A 17,258-nucleotide genomic window follows, 5' to 3' on the forward strand; every position below is an offset into this window, starting at 1 on the left:
TGCCGATGGCCCAGAACTTGCACAATCTTTCTCTAGAAGTAGGTCTCCACGAACAAGGTTACGCCGGCACAATGTGTCTCTGTGGATGATCCGCCCAGTGGATGCTGGATGATTAAAGGAGCGAGCAATGGAGGTCGGAATACCTACCGGAAGCAAGTTCTCTTAATGTTCAGTTGTGGTCTTGGGCTCGATTCTTAACAACATTTCTGCCCTACGGACAACAGGCACTATGCCTAAGCACCGATCAAGTGCTTAGGCATAGTGATAATTTTATTACAGGCACTTTGTAATGGTTGAAAGCAACAGCTATTTATACTTCTTTCGAGTATCTTAACCAGGCACGTTTTAACAGTAAGAACATTTTAAAAAAATAATATTTATGTAATCATTTGTAAAGACCAAATGCTTTGCGTGACATGATGTTTTCAGAAAAGTTTTTGGTTTCAAGTTTCTTACCTCTACATTTAATATTTAAACATATTTAATGAAAATTAGTGTAAATTATTGTGATCGTATGCTTATGATCGTTTATAAAAATAATGAACAACACTCTTGCAGTTTGTTCATGCAACACATTATAAGAGCAGAGCTTTATCTACAATATAAAAAATAAAGTAAAGTGTTCCCCTGTGCTTTTCACCACGCCATGATTGTGTATAGGGGGTGTTGAGTTAGAGCCTCACACTTTGTTGATCACGGCCGAAGGTGGGGCTGATGTCATCAGCACCACGCACCTGGCCAGGTACCCACTCTACGATATAGTAACTGTAAAAGTAACTTTATTACTTTTTAAAGTAAATGTAACGGAGTTACATTTCAAATACAGCAATTGTTACCCAGTTACATTTCAAATAGAGTAACTGTTACTGAGTTGCATTTCAAATAGAGCAACTGTTACTGAGTTGCATTTCAAATAGAGCAACTGTTACTGAGTTGCATTTCAAATAGAGCAACTGTTACTGAATTGCATTTCAAATAGAGCAACTGTTACTGAGTTGCATTTCAAATAGAGCAACTGTTACTGAGTTGCATTTCAAATAGAGCAACTGTTACTGAGTTGCATTTCAAATAGAACAACTTTTACTGGGTTACATTTCAAATAGAACAACTGTTACTGAGTTGCATTTCAAATAGAGCAACTGTTACTGAGTTGCATTTCAAATAGAGCAACTGTTACTGAGTTGCATTTCAAATAGAGCAACTGTTACTGAGTTTCATTTCAAATAGAGCAACTGTTACTGAGTTGCATTTCAAATAGAGCAACTGTTACCCTGTTACATTTCAAATAGAGCAACTGTTACCCTGTTACATTTCAAATATAGTAACTGTTACCCAGTTGCATTTCAAATAGAGCAACTGTTACCCAGTTGCATTTCAAATAGAGCAACTGTTACTGAGTTACATTTCAAATAGAGCAAATCTTACACATTTACATTTCAAATAGAGCAACTGTTACGGAGTTGAATTTCAAATAGAGCAACTCTTACTGAGTTGCATTTCAAATAGAGCAACTGTTACTGAGTTGCATTCAAATATAGCAACTGTTACTGAGTTGAATTTAAGAAAGTGTAACTATGACGGAGTTACTTGTGTCAAGAGTAATTGTAACACAGTTACTTTTGAGCAAAGTAACTCTAATAGTAACCTAATGGGGAAGGTTTAACGGGTAAATATTTTGAATAGAAAATCCTTCAAATGGAACTCTTCGTCATCACATGAACACCCTCAAATGAAACGCTTGGACAAAATAACATCCTCAAGTGAAATTCTGCAGCACATGCACACCCTCAAGTGAAATTCTGCACCACATGAACATCCTCAAGTGAAATTCTTCACATGAATATCCTCATGTGAAATTCTGCACCACAAGAACATCCTCGAGTGATATTCTGCACCACAAGAACATCCTCGAGTGATATTCTGCACCACAAGAACATCCTCGAGTGATATTCTGCACCACAAGAACATCCTCGAGTGATATTCTGCACCACAAGACCATCCTCAAGTGATATTCTGCACCACATGAACACCCTCAAGTGAAATTCTGCACCACATGAACACCCTCAAGTGAAATTCTTCACATGAATATCCTCATGTGAAATTCTGCACCACAAGAACATCCTCGAGTGATATTCTGCACCACAAGAACATCCTCGAGTGATATTCTGCACCACAAGAACATCCTCAAGTGATATTCTGCACCACAAGACCATCCTCAAGTGATATTCTGCACCACATGAACACCCTCAAGTGAAATTCTGCACCACATGAACATCAAGTGAAATTCTGCATCACATGCACACCCTGAAGTGAAATTCTGCACCACATGCACACCCTGAAGTGAAATTCTGCACCACATGCACACCCTGAAGTGAAATTCTGCACCACTTGAACACCCTCAAGTGAAATTCTGCACCACATGAACATCCTCAAGTGAAATTCTTCACATGAATATCCTCATGTGAAATTCTGCACCACATGAACATCCTCAAGTGATATTCTGCACCACATGAACACCCTCAAGTGAAATTCTGCACCACATGAACACCCTCAAGTGAAATTCTGCACCACATGAACATCAAGTGAAATTCTGCACCACAAGAGCATCCGCAAATGAAATTCTCACCACGTGAACCACATGAACGTCCACAAGCATAGCTACAATGTAATGACAACCTTGTGTGAAATTAGGCCACAAAAGAGCATAGACGAAAATCTGAGCTCAAGTGCATCTTCGAGTGATTTTCAATTCTATCAAAGGATGCTCAAGAGAGATTCTAGACGCTACAATCTTTCCTGTTGCCTTATGCTACCATGTTAGTGGTATTAGAGCTGGTTACAATAGTTCGGTGATTTTAGTACCTCATCGAAAATGAAGCAGACTTATTGCACCAATAAACAACACCCTTCAAAATTATTAACCTTGTCACTAAGCAACAAAGTATAGAACCGGAGCTGAGATGGATCTGGTGATAGGCAGGAAATGCGAGGAGATGGATATCTGGGGGAGGACAAGGCGCTCGTTCTAAATAAGAGGAGCCACGCGAGCGATAATTGAATGGGTCCATCAGGCGGATGCTGTGGTGCAGGAACTGTATGTAGGGCTCGTGCTCAGCAACAATGCCCGGAAGGGTGGCATTGTGTGCGTTATTTCTGGTCCAGATCGTGTGGAAAATCTTCTAGCTTCAGTGGGTTCTCAGCAGAGAGAAATTAATCAAGGTCGTACCATATCAAATGCCTCGTCGAAATCTGAACTTAGCTTGCCTACTTTCCAGCACATAACGTTGTGTTTTAGTTACATCCAAGGACGAATTTAAAGGGGGGCCCAGGAGGTCCAACCCCACGAAAAAGTTGCAAACTACTAAAAGTGAAATGTGTTTTTTTGAAATTAAATTAAAATGTGTTTCAGTACTGAAATGACATAAACATAAAATTCGCTTAGGTTTTTAACAATAAACAAACACTTCATTTTCATCAATTGGAAGTCACAGCTGTTTGTTTTGTTAAAAATCTTGTATTTTTCTACATTATTTTTGCATTCGTAGATCAGCTTTTAAATAGTGTTTTTTTACGGTGTGCTCTAGATGTTGATAAAGAAGGTATGTTGTTATTTTTTGCATATTTTACATCGTCTCTACTTTTACATGTAATAATAATGTTATTTTGCATATTATTGTTAATAAAAATGTATAGATTTAATCTATTGATTGAGAGATAGGGAGCTTAAGGAGAGAACTAGAGAACTATATATATATATATATATAGAGAGAGAGAGAGAGAGAGAGAGAGAGAGAGAGACAAAGGAAACGATAGAAAGAACTAGTAAGAACGAGACAATGATCATCCGAACAAAAATTCTCGGATGTCATCTCTAGGGAACGGAACTTTAGGAAAATAAATGTTGTTTTTTTTCTGCGATAAGATAGAGACCCTCATTTTTGCCAAAATTCTGATAATAGCCTTATATGTCAACACAGCAAATTTTATTTGACATAAAAACACATATTTTCCAGTTTTTTGTATGTAAATACATATTTTACGAATTTTCACTTTAAATGCACAAAATCACTCATATATTATGCCCAGAACTTTAAAAAAAAATTGTATCTGTTGTAAATGATCTCGACAAAGAAGACGCATATAGAAGTCTATAGACATTCTGCAAGAACTGTTGAAGGATCACTCCTTAAAAGTTGAATTGGCATACATCTCAACAAACCTGTCCTTTCTCACTAATTCCATACGAAAGCTTGAATCGTCCTCGAACACTTTTGCAGCTTCCGTGGGTGAAGTTCGTATAGTAGAAACGAAACTGAAAGATCTCGCTGGATCTAACGCACAAGTGCTAATGTCTAAATGTACAGACGTTTTGGGGAAAAAACAAGGTTTTCAAACTTTGTGCTAAATTGCACCTGTTTTGGAAGGTGAAGTAGAGGAAGCTTTGGAAAACTTCAGCGTTAATGGCATCTCGTGCTTCAAATATGCAAGAATTGTTTCTTGTGACGTGGAGCGATCTTTCTCACAATATAAGATGCTTTTTAGAGATAATCGTCACAGATTTAGAATGGAGAATTTGGAAAGAAAACTATTGTGATCCACTGCAACTCTCCCAAAAAATATCTCGCTAAGAGGTAAGCATTTAGAAACTCATTTCAGGTGTTTAAAATGCATGTAATATTTTGTTTTTTGTTACAAAATGTTTTTCATTTTTGTCACATATTTACCTGTTTTTATCACATATTTTCAACATATTTGACACATAAAAAATAAATATTTCTGAGTTTCTTAGCACATAAAGTTCCGTTCCCTAGTCATCACTAGGGGACCTTATCGTTCAGAGACGGCGCCAGAATGGAGAAAGGGGAGAGCGCCCCCGTGGAAAAAAAAAGAACTAGGTAAATAAATGCTCGTCTAGCCCAAATATGCATATTTCTTGTGTTTTGGAATATATTATAAATACGACTGCTCCACGCTGAACCTTCTTACTCAGTTTCTTCTGCCCTCGTCCAACGTTCACCTCTGTGAATGTATTTATTGCGTTTTCACTCTTTGGCTCAGAGGTACCAACGGAATCCCATTCTTCATCAACAGTCGAACCGCAAGTTTCGCCAGAACTAACGGAACGCATTGAACACAGTCACTGGGGCTTATCAGTTAGGATCTCACCCGAACATTTCTGTTAACTCCGTTAAGATGTTTCGCGAGCGATAAAAGCCGTTTTCTGTGCCAACAATGCGAGGCAAACGCCCATTGTTGGCTTTCCCACATTATCGCAGTGTTTCCTCCTCCTTGTTATCGCCAAATGGGTATTCGAGAAAAGTATGGGAAGCGAACAACCTACATATGCGAGTGAAATTGTAACACACTCACATGTGTCGACTTCCTCCTGCATGACCGCTTCCGTGAAACAGTAAATCCCACAGTTTAATTTATTATCGTCTGAAAATTGTGACTTCGTTCTCGCCTGGGGTTCGTTGAATGGAGAATTAGCTGTTTCCCTTTCCAACGATGTGCCACGAGTTAATCAGACATGCTAATGGGTGGGGGATAGTGTGTCACATTAAGATAATCGAGCTAATGTCTGTGGTGCGACACCCATGTTTTTCGTTGAGTGTCACCAATGTCCTTAAAGTGAGTCTAGCATATTTTTCGTCAAATCTTCATAACGACGAATCCGAAGGTGATGATGGTGACGATGAAATGGTAACATAAGAGATTAAAATGGAGTTTTTCTTATTTTACTCCAGAGTAGTAGCTATTTAATTAATTTGGTTCCAAGTTGTCGTGGTGATCTTTGTGAGATTTTTTATGCTATTTGATTTAATATAATTAGAAACAGCTCTATTGTTCAGTTTTTGCCTCAATTCGAAGCCTCGGCTTTCCATTTATTGATTTGGTTTATTTTAGTTCGATTTTCTGCCACTTTTGGCTAATCGCGAAGATGAGAATGAGTGATATGAAATTCATAAAATGACACTCGCAAAGAACATCCATGTTCAGGTCGGGATTCGAACCCGAGACCCCTGACGTCGTAGCGCGCTGTGCTAACCACTCCTTGCATTGTTGGAAGTAGGTTTAGTGCAAAGTTGCCTATTTGAATAAAAATGTTCCCAAGTGGGTTTAGAAACAGGGGTCATTCCACGCGAAATCACCCAGAGCAGGTTGCTTCATAGTCATGGATTTGCTTCCAATTTTTTTCAATGATAAATACTTAGTCCAATATGACATATACATGTATGTGTTTCCATATAGTTTCCGAGATATGGCACATTTTGTGTCATATGGTGCGTTCGTTCGTCCACTCAATTTCTCAACATCTTCAAATTTTCAAAAGATTGTAACTTTCAACATATTTGTTGGACAAGTCTAATATTATATATTTGTCATCTTGGATTAAGTGTCTATTATTAAAAAGAAATTGGAAGCAAATCCATGACTTTTAATTGGATGTTTTCACATGGAATAACCCATAGGCGTTTTCCTGTTAGCTGTAAGAACGAAGTGGATGTTGACAATGAATTCTGAGAAATTCTATTGGTTGTCCCAGTGCCAGTTGGGCAGGAATCCTTTTGCGCGTAGGAATATAGTGAACGTGATAAAGCCGTCACTCAATGTAGTTTCTACACTGAAGTTGTGAGACCTGACATTAAAAGCTGCACAGCTACTAGCGATATACAGAAGGTTGTTTCACGTCCATGGTAACAAAGTTAGAACCCACCTCACCTTAAGAAAAACCGTGACGTCACGAGCGGTGGTGCTCCACGTGATACCCCTGTCTTGCAGCAATGGCCCTGCAGCGGAGTTTCCATTGGAGGAGACTGCGTTGAAGAGCACATTGGTCCAAACGATCATATTCCTCCTGACAAGCTTTCCAAAGACCCTCAATTGTGCGGGGCCGTCTGCTTCCCAAGGCTCGTTTCAACACCGGAAACCCACAAAAATCCATGGAAGAGGCATCGGGGGATTTCACAGGTATATCTGTAATGGGGATTGCATGAATGCCCGTTTCACGTGCCATCCGATCCATGTATGCCTGCGTGGACTTTGCCGTATGACTGGAAGCCTTGTCCTGGTGGATGACAACACGAGATGTGTCGCCGCCATAGAGAGAAGGAATATCATGTCTGTAAAGTGGCTCCAAAATATTCGTCTGGTAATAGGCTGCATTTATTTTAGCCTTTTTTCCACTCTGCGCAGTAGAAGTTTGCCATTATGGCAGTAACCACCAACAACCATGAACCCGCGTAGAAAACTTTCAGCACATTCACGTACCCACTCAGATCGACCTCTTGCATCACGTGGACGATAGTAGATGGCCCTTCTTTTTTCATCACATCCCGACAGATACACCCATGCTTCATATAGGGACACCACATACTTCCAGCGGTCCCCTGCCAGATGGCGTTCGTAGAGCTTCCGACTGTTGGGCTTCCTCTCCTTGACATGTGAGGCACGCAACTTATGAACTTGAGCCTTGTGCTTCCTCACAAGTTGTAAATCTTTGGCTATGATGCGATTCACAGTTGCAGGGAAACATTGCACTGCCTGTGCAATCACTCTTTGCGTTGCAGGGTTTTCACATCGCTCCAAGGATCTCACTTTCCGCACAACATCGGAGGAGCGCTTGGGCTTCCGATATGTCCGAGGCCCACTTTGACTGGTTCCAGCAACAGGCGATTCAACACTGCATTGATGCCCTTCTTTGACGCATGGAATGCTTTAATTATCTGGCTATAACTATAACCAACGTCGGAAAGGGCACAGATGTACCCCTCCCAAAAGACTGGAATTTTTGGTGCCATATAAACACTCACTCACACACCAACTATCGTCTTTACAAGTCAACACACAGTACTTTCGCCCTACTGGCTCTGGCTGCTCTGTGCTGTGCCTACGTGCTGCTCCCTGGTGATCGAAATCGTTACCATCAACGTGAAACAACCTTCTGTATTCATGGGTAATGTAGCACGAGAATTAACACTGTAAGGAAACTATTTCTCAAAAGTCACGTGGTCTTGTTTACGTTAACTTCGTTCTTGCCGTGGATGAAGAATAGATTTCCAAATGCCAAATGTTAACCTCTCTTTCACGTAGTACACCCTGGGCTGCATTTTGCAAACTAGCGACGCTCTGGCGTCTGGACTCGCAGGCAGTATAATCCTATGTGATACTTGTGTGCTGTCCTATCATCCATCATCTGATCACACTTCATCCTCCTCTTCGCGATGAAGCAAAAGTGGCAGATTGATTGATTTGGTGTTTTAAGTCCACTTTATGCACAGTAAGGCTAATCGGGACTGGACCTACAGTTTAAAGTGGAATCCGAACCACTGGTGCCTCCACCGGGTATGGAACCCGGGACCCCTTGATTACAAGGCGGCGACGCGACCACTGCGCCATCGGGGAGGCCCCAAAAGCGAAGTACAATAAATCAAGTAAATGAATCAAGATTTCAACACCAATGACGAGAATAGAATTTAGCATCCCCTCCCGGCTGAACAAAAGTTATTCTCCTTGTTTTCAGCATCTATTTAAAGTTCGCGCGAACCTGTTACCTCGCTTTTCTCCCACTTTTAGCTAATCATGCCGATGCGGATGAATGATGATTGTATTAAATTGATGAAGGGATACCCGCAGAGAAACACCAGTGGCCAGGCCGGGATTCGATCCTGGGAACATCGGTGGGGAGATCTAAGCTCCAAATCTAGTTGTGTATGTAAATAGAGGCTAATTTAAAAAAAAAGTAGGTTCATCATGATTGATTGATTGATTGATTGATTTGGTGTTTTAAGTCCACTTTATGCACAGTAAGGCTAATCGGGACTGGACGTACAGTTTAAAGTGGGATCCGAACCACTATGTGCCTTCACCGGGTATCGAACCCGGGACACCTATATTACAAGGCGACGATGCTACCACTGCACCATGGGGGAGGCCTGCAGGTTCATCATGGAATAGAGACCACTCCGAGGATTCAAAGTAATAAAGATTTAGCGCATAACTTACTTACTATTTCCAAGATGTCTGACCTTCAATTTTTACAAACAATTGAATGTTGATAATATCATTAACGACCAAACACAATTCATTTTCCACATTAACACTAATGTCAAGTCTCACCTGGGACAACAGGATTCTTGTTGGGAAACCTGATGGTAAGATATCTGTAGGAAGGCCAAGATGGAGGGGTAAGGTTGAGATGGACCTAAAGGAAATCGGTAAGGATGGGAAAGATTGGTTTGATCTTGCCCAGGATATGAACAGATGGAAGGCTTGTGTTGCTGCAGCCACAAACCTTCGGGTTTAAGAATGCTAGAGAGTTAGTCAAGTCTCACATAGTGAAAGCTAAGTGTGCGATTCTATGTCTTCACCTCTCTCTCTTCCAGTTGTATTGGAAACGTACGAACACATTCTTACACCAGGAGAATGTTACCACATACATGTTTCAATTCGAAATTGAGACATAGCGAATATGCTTCTGACTCTCCCAAAATCCCACACCGGCATGAATACCAACATGTTAACTTTTCATCAGGTACACAAAACGAAAATTAAACTTTTACTTTCGTGCATGAAACGAAAGGGATCGGTATCAATATCTCTGGAATTTCTCATCAAAGACACCACCGGTATCCACATTCCGTGCTATGTTAAGGGAGTAAGAACATACAACTTTCACCAGCAGCAACAATGATCCAAAGGTTGGTAGACCTCAGAACAAGATGAGGACGTAATAAAGTTTACGTATTGACGAAACCTTGAGGGCGAAAGTTTGAAGAAGAGGGATGACATGTAACAACCGAAGTTCATCGACTTTCACGACTCTGAGATGAATGTCATCGATTTTCACAGTCAGAAGAAGTGGCTCCAGGTAACAAAAGACTCGAGGAAAGTTACGACAAAGAGAACAAGAAACGGCGCTGAGAATATTTAGATGAGTTATGAGCACTGGGAGGAAAGCTTTCATAAGGGGAGAAAAAAACTTGACTGCAGACTACCAGAAAATTGCCCCTCAGACTCTCAGTTTGGAACTTGACATTGAAGTGAAGAGTGCTCCAGAAGTAGAGTGCGTGCGGCGGAGGAATATTCCTGCATGCGAGCCAATTTGCCGCGGCTGAGGTGAGTAAGCATATGGAGGGATAGTAATTTTTCAAGCTTCCAGTAACGAAGTTCGTGATTCTTGGACTGGTTCTTGGGGCTTTTGAACTCTGAAACGTCTTAGAATCTTTGTCTTTTCTGACGTTCTGGGTACGTGGAGCTCATCGTTGAACACACACAGAACCTTCGGAATAGCTTGCCCAGTGATAGTTGCTAGTCCAGATGGGTGGGCCATGCTTTGGCAGCCAAGAGGTAAAGTTCCCCGTGCACAGTGCCATGAAGGCACGTATAGGGGGCAATGTTGAGGTAGAGCCCTCACATTCTTGATATCGGCAAATTTGTGGAGTTGATGTGATCAGCACCACGCTCCGACTGCCATTAGCCCATTTTATTTGAGACTGGGTGAACCCCAGAGCCGCTTTATGCGGGGACCAACCCGGAAAAATTCACACCTTTGTCACCCACCTCGGGAATCGAACGTGGTTTATCTGTGTGGCAGTCAGACTCCCTACCGACTAGACCACGGCGGCTCTAGCTGCTAAAATTATTGTGTTTTTGTAAGGGAAGGGATTTTAAGGTGCAGCACCTTTCCAATAATATAGCTGTTTTCAGACCGATCGTTCGAGATTTGGACATGAAATCAAGTAAAATGAACACACTTTGTTGCACCTTTTCCTGAGATTAGCACATTTATCCCCTTTTTATACCCCTCTTTGATGCTTCAGCGTCTTTTACCTTCTTTTCTTTCAGCTTTTGTTAAAAAATTGGACAGAAAAATAAAAGATTTTTACTCTTCTTGAGCAGCTATATAAAATCCTATAGTCTCATTTTGTAGAGCAGAACGAGAGCTATAAAATGGTATAATATAATCATTGCAGCCCCAATACTTCCCAAGATAATGTAGGAAAACCAGCGAGAGAAAACACAAACTTCAACAAAATCTATTCGGCAGAACCACCGTTCTCTACGCGGTCCGCGCGCATTATATACACAGTTCTCTACGCGGTCCGCGCGCATTATATACCGAAGGCGCAGAAAAAGAGAGCATTGAATGAAGGCATATCAAAACCTTTTTTTGCGCCTTTTTGACAACAATTTCAGAACCTTCCCCCCCCCTTTCTCGTCTATAATTTTGCACCTTAAAATCATTTCCCTAGTTATTATTACGTTGCTTTTGGCTAATCGCGACGATGAGGATGAGACATGCTTCGATGAAATGCAAACTCGCAAAGGACACCCATGTCCACTCTGGAACTCGAACTTTGACGTCGACCAATTAACGCGTCCGGCCAGTTCCCCCCCCTCTCTCTCTCTTCTGTTCTTGCAGTAATTTTGTTGTTAGTACGACATTTGTTTCTTATAGAAACTTCCTTTGTAGCTATTGCAAGAATGTTTGTTATATTCAGAGGCGTAGCGTGCATGTAGCCGGTGTTACCGCAGGTAACAGCAAAATGTAAAAAATTAAAAAGTTGTTTCAATAAAATGACAACATTGTTAAATACGTTAATGAACACCGTTGTCGTCGAGTAGATATTGCCTAGGAAGCGAAGAGGGAGGCCGTTCCGCTACCCTGAAGAGGCAACAATGGAGAAGAGGGTGCCAATACAAGGAAAGAGCGGGGAAGAACTTTGGGGCATAGTGTGCTATGGGGTTATTCATATGCCTGATAAGGGGCCCTGTTGCCGTTCAGACCTACCGGATCAGCCAGTGTTGTCACATCGGATTGGCAGAAAAGAGCTAAATCCCTCCTAAAATAGGAATACATTTCTGTGAAGCAACTAGAGGTAGACTGCAGAGCCAAGGCTGGATTGAACTACAACTGAGACCAGTTAGGTAATAGACGAAAATATAGTTCCTTGGTGCGATTCGTGATTTGGACAAACCTTGCTCCAAAATACTAAGTTGGCAACAGTAGTACGTACAGCTGGGCTTTCCTTCCACAAAGGAGCGGAGTTCTGTCGTCTGCTCAGTGCTCACCACACAAACGTCAAACTGGCCCGGGAAAAGTGTGGTTCTTCTTCTTCCCCTTCGCAGCTCATTGCAAAGAAACAGAGACAGATGAAAAATTGACAAGGGTCTACCACTATTCATTGGATTTTCGCCGTAACTGTCTCATGAGTGGTAGTTCTTTCTAGGAGTGTTCGTTGCTAAATCACTGTGCTGATTGCAAAACAAGAACGAAATGAACAAATATCTAGCTCGAAGATATGTTTCCTTTACCGGAGGTGGGGTTGATAACATCTAGCAGGCATAATTGTCGTACTGATAGCCGGTAACACTTTTGAAAAAGTCACGCCACGCCACTGCAACTTGTATTATTCAATCCTTTTTTTTAATCTTAATAGCAATAAAAAGGGGGTTTGTAAAATATGAATGTGAATGATAAATGTTGGTGGCGGCGATTGGGTTCCAAAACTAGGGGGGCAAGGCGCAAAAAATAGGGGTGGGGGGCAAGGACAGTTTACCTTCCCTTGGTACATAAGGATTAGCATAGTACAGGGACAAAAGTGGCAAAACTTGGGGGGGGGACTGCCCACCCTCGCCTCCCTAATCGCCGCCACTGATGTTGGATTTATTAACTGGAAAGAACAATTAATTTTCTTCTTGTTGAAGAAGACATTTAAGTTTGCTTCAGAAGCTTTTCATTGTCAAACCGAGAGAAATTCTATCGCTGTGTTCATTGTTGGGAGTAAGGTGCGAGTGTAAGCCAATCTAGCATGTTGATAAGAATTATTGTTCGTCTGCAAGCTCTTTAAACAACAGCGTGTGATGAAAACCGCAATAAATGCACACAAAGGGTGACAAAATTACGATTTTTGCTCTCAATTAGCAAATCATGCATTTTCTCGCGTAACGAAAGGACGTGATAATGAAGTGACTACGCAACGAATATGCAATTAAGTCGTGTCGCTATTGGACAAGCTGTAAATGCATAGAGCATAGCGGAAAGGCGTGTAATTGCAATGCCTCATTTGCTGGATAGCCAAGCGGAAAATGTAGCCCTCTTATAAACTTCTTAGCGGAGGCAAGTTTGAGTTAAAGCTCAACAGCGGCAGTTACGTGATAGCGATAAGCCCAAAACGCACAATCTCTCTGGTATGGCGGTGTGTATATTTACAGAAATAATGAAAAGGTTCAACTTGAAAGTGTAGTAAATTTGTATAGCTATAATTGAATTGTTACTATATCTATTTTTAATTATCACTCCTAATATTTTAACCGATTCACTTTCTGATTCTTCTCATTTAATTTATTTTACATCCCTTATCTACCTCAATGATCCTCCCTAACTCTGTCCTATCCCTCTTTTCCAACAACTTCCCTAAATTTTAAATTCTACCATATCCATCTCATCCAATTATTTCCTTAATTCATCTCTTCCAAGATACTCCCCTATTTATGTCCCATCCATATTTTTCAAGGATCTGTCTAAATTCTAAATTCCTGCCCTATCCATCTCTTCCAAAGACCTCCCAAAATTCTGCCCCATACGCATCTTCCAAGCCACACCTTAAACTGTAAATTCTGCCCTATCCATATCTTGCATGGAACCCCATAAATTCTAAATTAATCGCATCGATGCGCCCCAGAGGTCCTGGGTTCGAATCCCATACTTTGCACGGGTGTTTTTTGTGACGTCACTTCATAAAAATCATCATATCATCGTCGAAATTATCAAAGAGTGTCAGAAAAGGGAAGTAAAATAAACTAAATCAATAAATCAAAAGCGTCAATACGGACGAGTGAACAATCTCAACATGCATATATATTTATTTCATTTTGTGATTTAGTGTCACTTTTCTGACTCTTTTGGTTAATCGTAATCGCGACGATGAGGATGTGTGATGATGTGGAACTGGTAAACGGGCACTCAAAGAACATCCATGCCCAAGTCGGGACTCGAACCCTGGACTCCTGCCGTTGTAGCGCGCTGTGCTAACCACTCCGCTACGGAGATCGGCTTATGTATGTACATATATGGACGACACAACACAAAACCAGGAGCGTATATTCTAGGCTAGCTAGTCTATCTGCGAAGCCTGGAGTCTAGAGAATAAAATACAGGAAAAAAATCGATCAGAAATTGTAAATAAAATTATTCATATCAGTGAGATGATGATGGTGATTCTGGAGTTGGCAACCTGATTCCTTATGAGTTGGCAACCTGATTCCTTATGAGTTGGCAACCTTATTCCTTATGAGTTGGCAACCTTATTCCTTATGAGTTGTCAACCTAATTTCTTATGAGTTATTCCTTATGAGTTGGCAACCTGATTCCTTATGAGTTGGCAACCTTATTCCTTATGAGTTGGCAACCTTATTCCTTATGAGTTGGCAACCTTATTCCTTATGAGTTGGCAACCTGATTCCTTATGAGTTGTCAACCTAATTTCTTATGAGTTATTCCTTATGAGTTGGCAACCTTATTCCTTATGAGTTGGCAACCTGATTCCTTATGAGTTGGCAACCTGATTCCTTATGAGTTGGCAACCTTATTCCTTATGAGTTGGCAACCTTATTCCTTATGAGTTGGCAACCTTATTCCTTATGAGTTGTCAACCTAATTTCTTATGAGTTATTCCTTATGAGTTGGCAACCTGATTCCTTATGAGTTGGCAACCTTATTCCTTATGAGTTGGCAACCTTATTCCTTATGAGTTGGCAACCTGATTCCTTATGAGTTGTCAACCTAATTTCTTATGAGTTATTCCTTATGAGTTGGCAACCTGATTCCTTATGAGTTGGCAACCTTATTCCTTATGAGTTGGCAACCTGATTCCTTATGAGTTGTCAACCTAATTTCTTATGACTTATTCCTTATGAGTTGGCAACCTGATTCCTTATGAGTTGGCAACCTGATTCCTTATGAGTTGCTAACCTGATTCCTTATGAGTTGCTAACCTGATTCCTTATGAGTTGCTAACCTGATTCCTTATGAGTTGCTAACCTGATTTCTTATGAGTTGCTAACCTGATTTCTTATGAGTTGGCAACCTGATTCCTTATGCGTTACTAAGCTGATTCCTTATGCGTTCCTAAGCTGATTCCTTATGAGTTGCTAACCTGATTCCTTATGCGTTGCTAAGCTGATTCCTTATGCGTTGCTAAGCTGATTCCTTATGAGTTGCTAACCTGATTCCTTATGAGTTGCTAACCTGATTCCTTATGAGTTGCTAACCTGATTTCCTATGAGTTGGCAACCTTATTCCTTATGAGTTGGCAACCTGATTCCTTATGAGTTGGCAACCTGATTCCTTATGAGTTGGCAACCTGATTCCTTATGAGTTGCTAACCTGATTCCTTATGAGTTGCTAACCTGATTCCTTATGAGTTGCTAACCTGATTCCTTATGAGTTGCTAACCTGATTTCTTATAAGTTGGCAACCTGATTCCTTATGAGTTGGCAATCTAATTTCTTATGAGTTGGATATCTAATTTCTTATAAGTTGGCAACCTGATTTCTTAGGAGTTGGTAAATTTATTTCTATGCATAGCCTAGGACCAGTGACATAGTGAGATAGCCCAGATATTGGACTCAGTATACGCTACTGACAAGAACCCATAGAGGATGACAGTGCCTGTGGGTTCAGGCGCCAGAGCCTCGTTGCACTGCAACGTTGCAGTAAGGAGATTTTATGTGGAAGTTTGGTTGATTTTTGGTACCTTCTCTAAAGGTTACCCCCTACACCCCCATTACCAATAAAATTTTCTCTCTAAACAATATAGGACATTAAGGAGTGACCCTTTCGGGGGTTTACAAAATGCAGGGTGGATACAAATCATGATTTTTTTTATTTAAATCGGATTTTAAAAAAAGAAATGGATTTAAAAAAACGCTTAAAATTGCTTGTATGGTTTTTGGTACCGTACATACAGATATGCTTTTTTCTTATACAAAGGTTCTTTCTAGTAAGCAGCTCTGTAAAATATCCGAACACTTCGATTTAGGCAACCTTCGATGTATGAAGCTACTATGGAAATGTTTGTTGAGTGTGTTAATGAAACTATAATAATTTCAGTAACTTTTCTTCCAGGGAAACTAAAACATTCTGAATGTACTCTATAATTGTAACTTAAAATATTTTTTAAAGTGTTTGCAGCTGAATTTTGCAATTTTTTAAATGAGTTTGCAAAACATCTGCTGCCATGTTTATTTACAGTTGAATGATAATTACACTATTTTACCGTTTAACATAATTAGTATTTTGTATATTTGTCTACACGAAAGGTTTCCTATTTTTGCCTATAAAAATTATTGAATTTTAAATGAAGAGAAATTTGTGTGTGTTTCCTTTCGTATGAGCTTCACCCCATCAGTAAATATATTTTGTTTCCTTTCTTTTCATTTCTTAGAGCCTAATAAACATCATTAAATGATTAAGAGATTAATGTACCTTCACCAAAAGTGATTATGATATCTACAAAATCCTTATGTACATTATTCTATAAATTATTTATTTAAAGTGATTTACGTCAGTGATTTTTTTTCAAAAATCACCTGCTTTGAATCGCCATTTGAATCAAGCTCATTTATATCAATCCACTTTGCCCAAATGTCAACCTCCCTTTCCCGTAGTACATCCTGGACTGTATTTGGCATACTATCGATGCTCAGGCGTCTGGACGTACATACATCCAGTATAATCCTTTGTGAGGCTCGTGTTGTATCCTCCCTGTATGATTGTCGCTTCATCCATTTCATCAGCAATCATCCTCATCTCTGCGATTAGCCAAAAGTGGCAGAAAGGCGAAGTGAAATAACTCAAATCTATGAAACAAAAGCAATTTCAAATTGTGGAACGTTCTTATACGCCAATGAAAAAGGCATAAACTATTCTCCTACCGGCCCGTATACAGGATTTTTTTAGGGAGAGGGATCAAATATCCGAAATGCCTCCTGGCTAATTTCGATGATGAAGATGAGTGATGTTATGATGAAATTGATGAAGAGACACTTACAAAGAATGCCCATGTTCAGGCGAGATTGGAAACCGGCACTCCTTAATTCATAGCGCGCCGTGCTAACCACTCTGCCGCGGTGGTCGGCAATATGCTGCTGGAATATTAGATGTGACCACCAGCGCTATGGTAATATTGCAGTTAAAGTTATTCGCACAATTGTAGAGTTGCGATATTATGGTCCTTGTATGAGAAATTTAA

At 40.4% G+C, this 17,258-nt stretch overlaps 1 protein-coding gene across 2 annotated transcripts in view; it reads left to right on the forward strand.

Moving 5' to 3' along the window:
• Positions 1-17,258, forward strand: part of LOC146004502 (trypsin-1) — a 105,328-nt gene that overhangs the window by 21,293 nt on the left and 66,777 nt on the right. Inside the window, exon 1 of one of the 2 annotated variants that reach the window (XM_083143366.1) lies at positions 10,079-10,119. The exons of the other annotated variant lie outside the window; for it this stretch is intronic. The gene's annotated coding sequence lies outside the window, so the exon portion shown is untranslated. Of the gene's footprint in view, positions 1-10,078; positions 10,120-17,258 lie in introns of those variants that run through there. 2 annotated transcript variants of the gene reach the window in all.

This window comes from Lepisma saccharinum, chromosome 21, assembly GCF_977018435.1.
Source record: "Lepisma saccharinum chromosome 21, izLepSacc3.1, whole genome shotgun sequence".
In the NCBI taxonomy this organism is placed as follows: Eukaryota; Metazoa; Arthropoda; class Insecta; order Zygentoma; family Lepismatidae; genus Lepisma; species Lepisma saccharinum.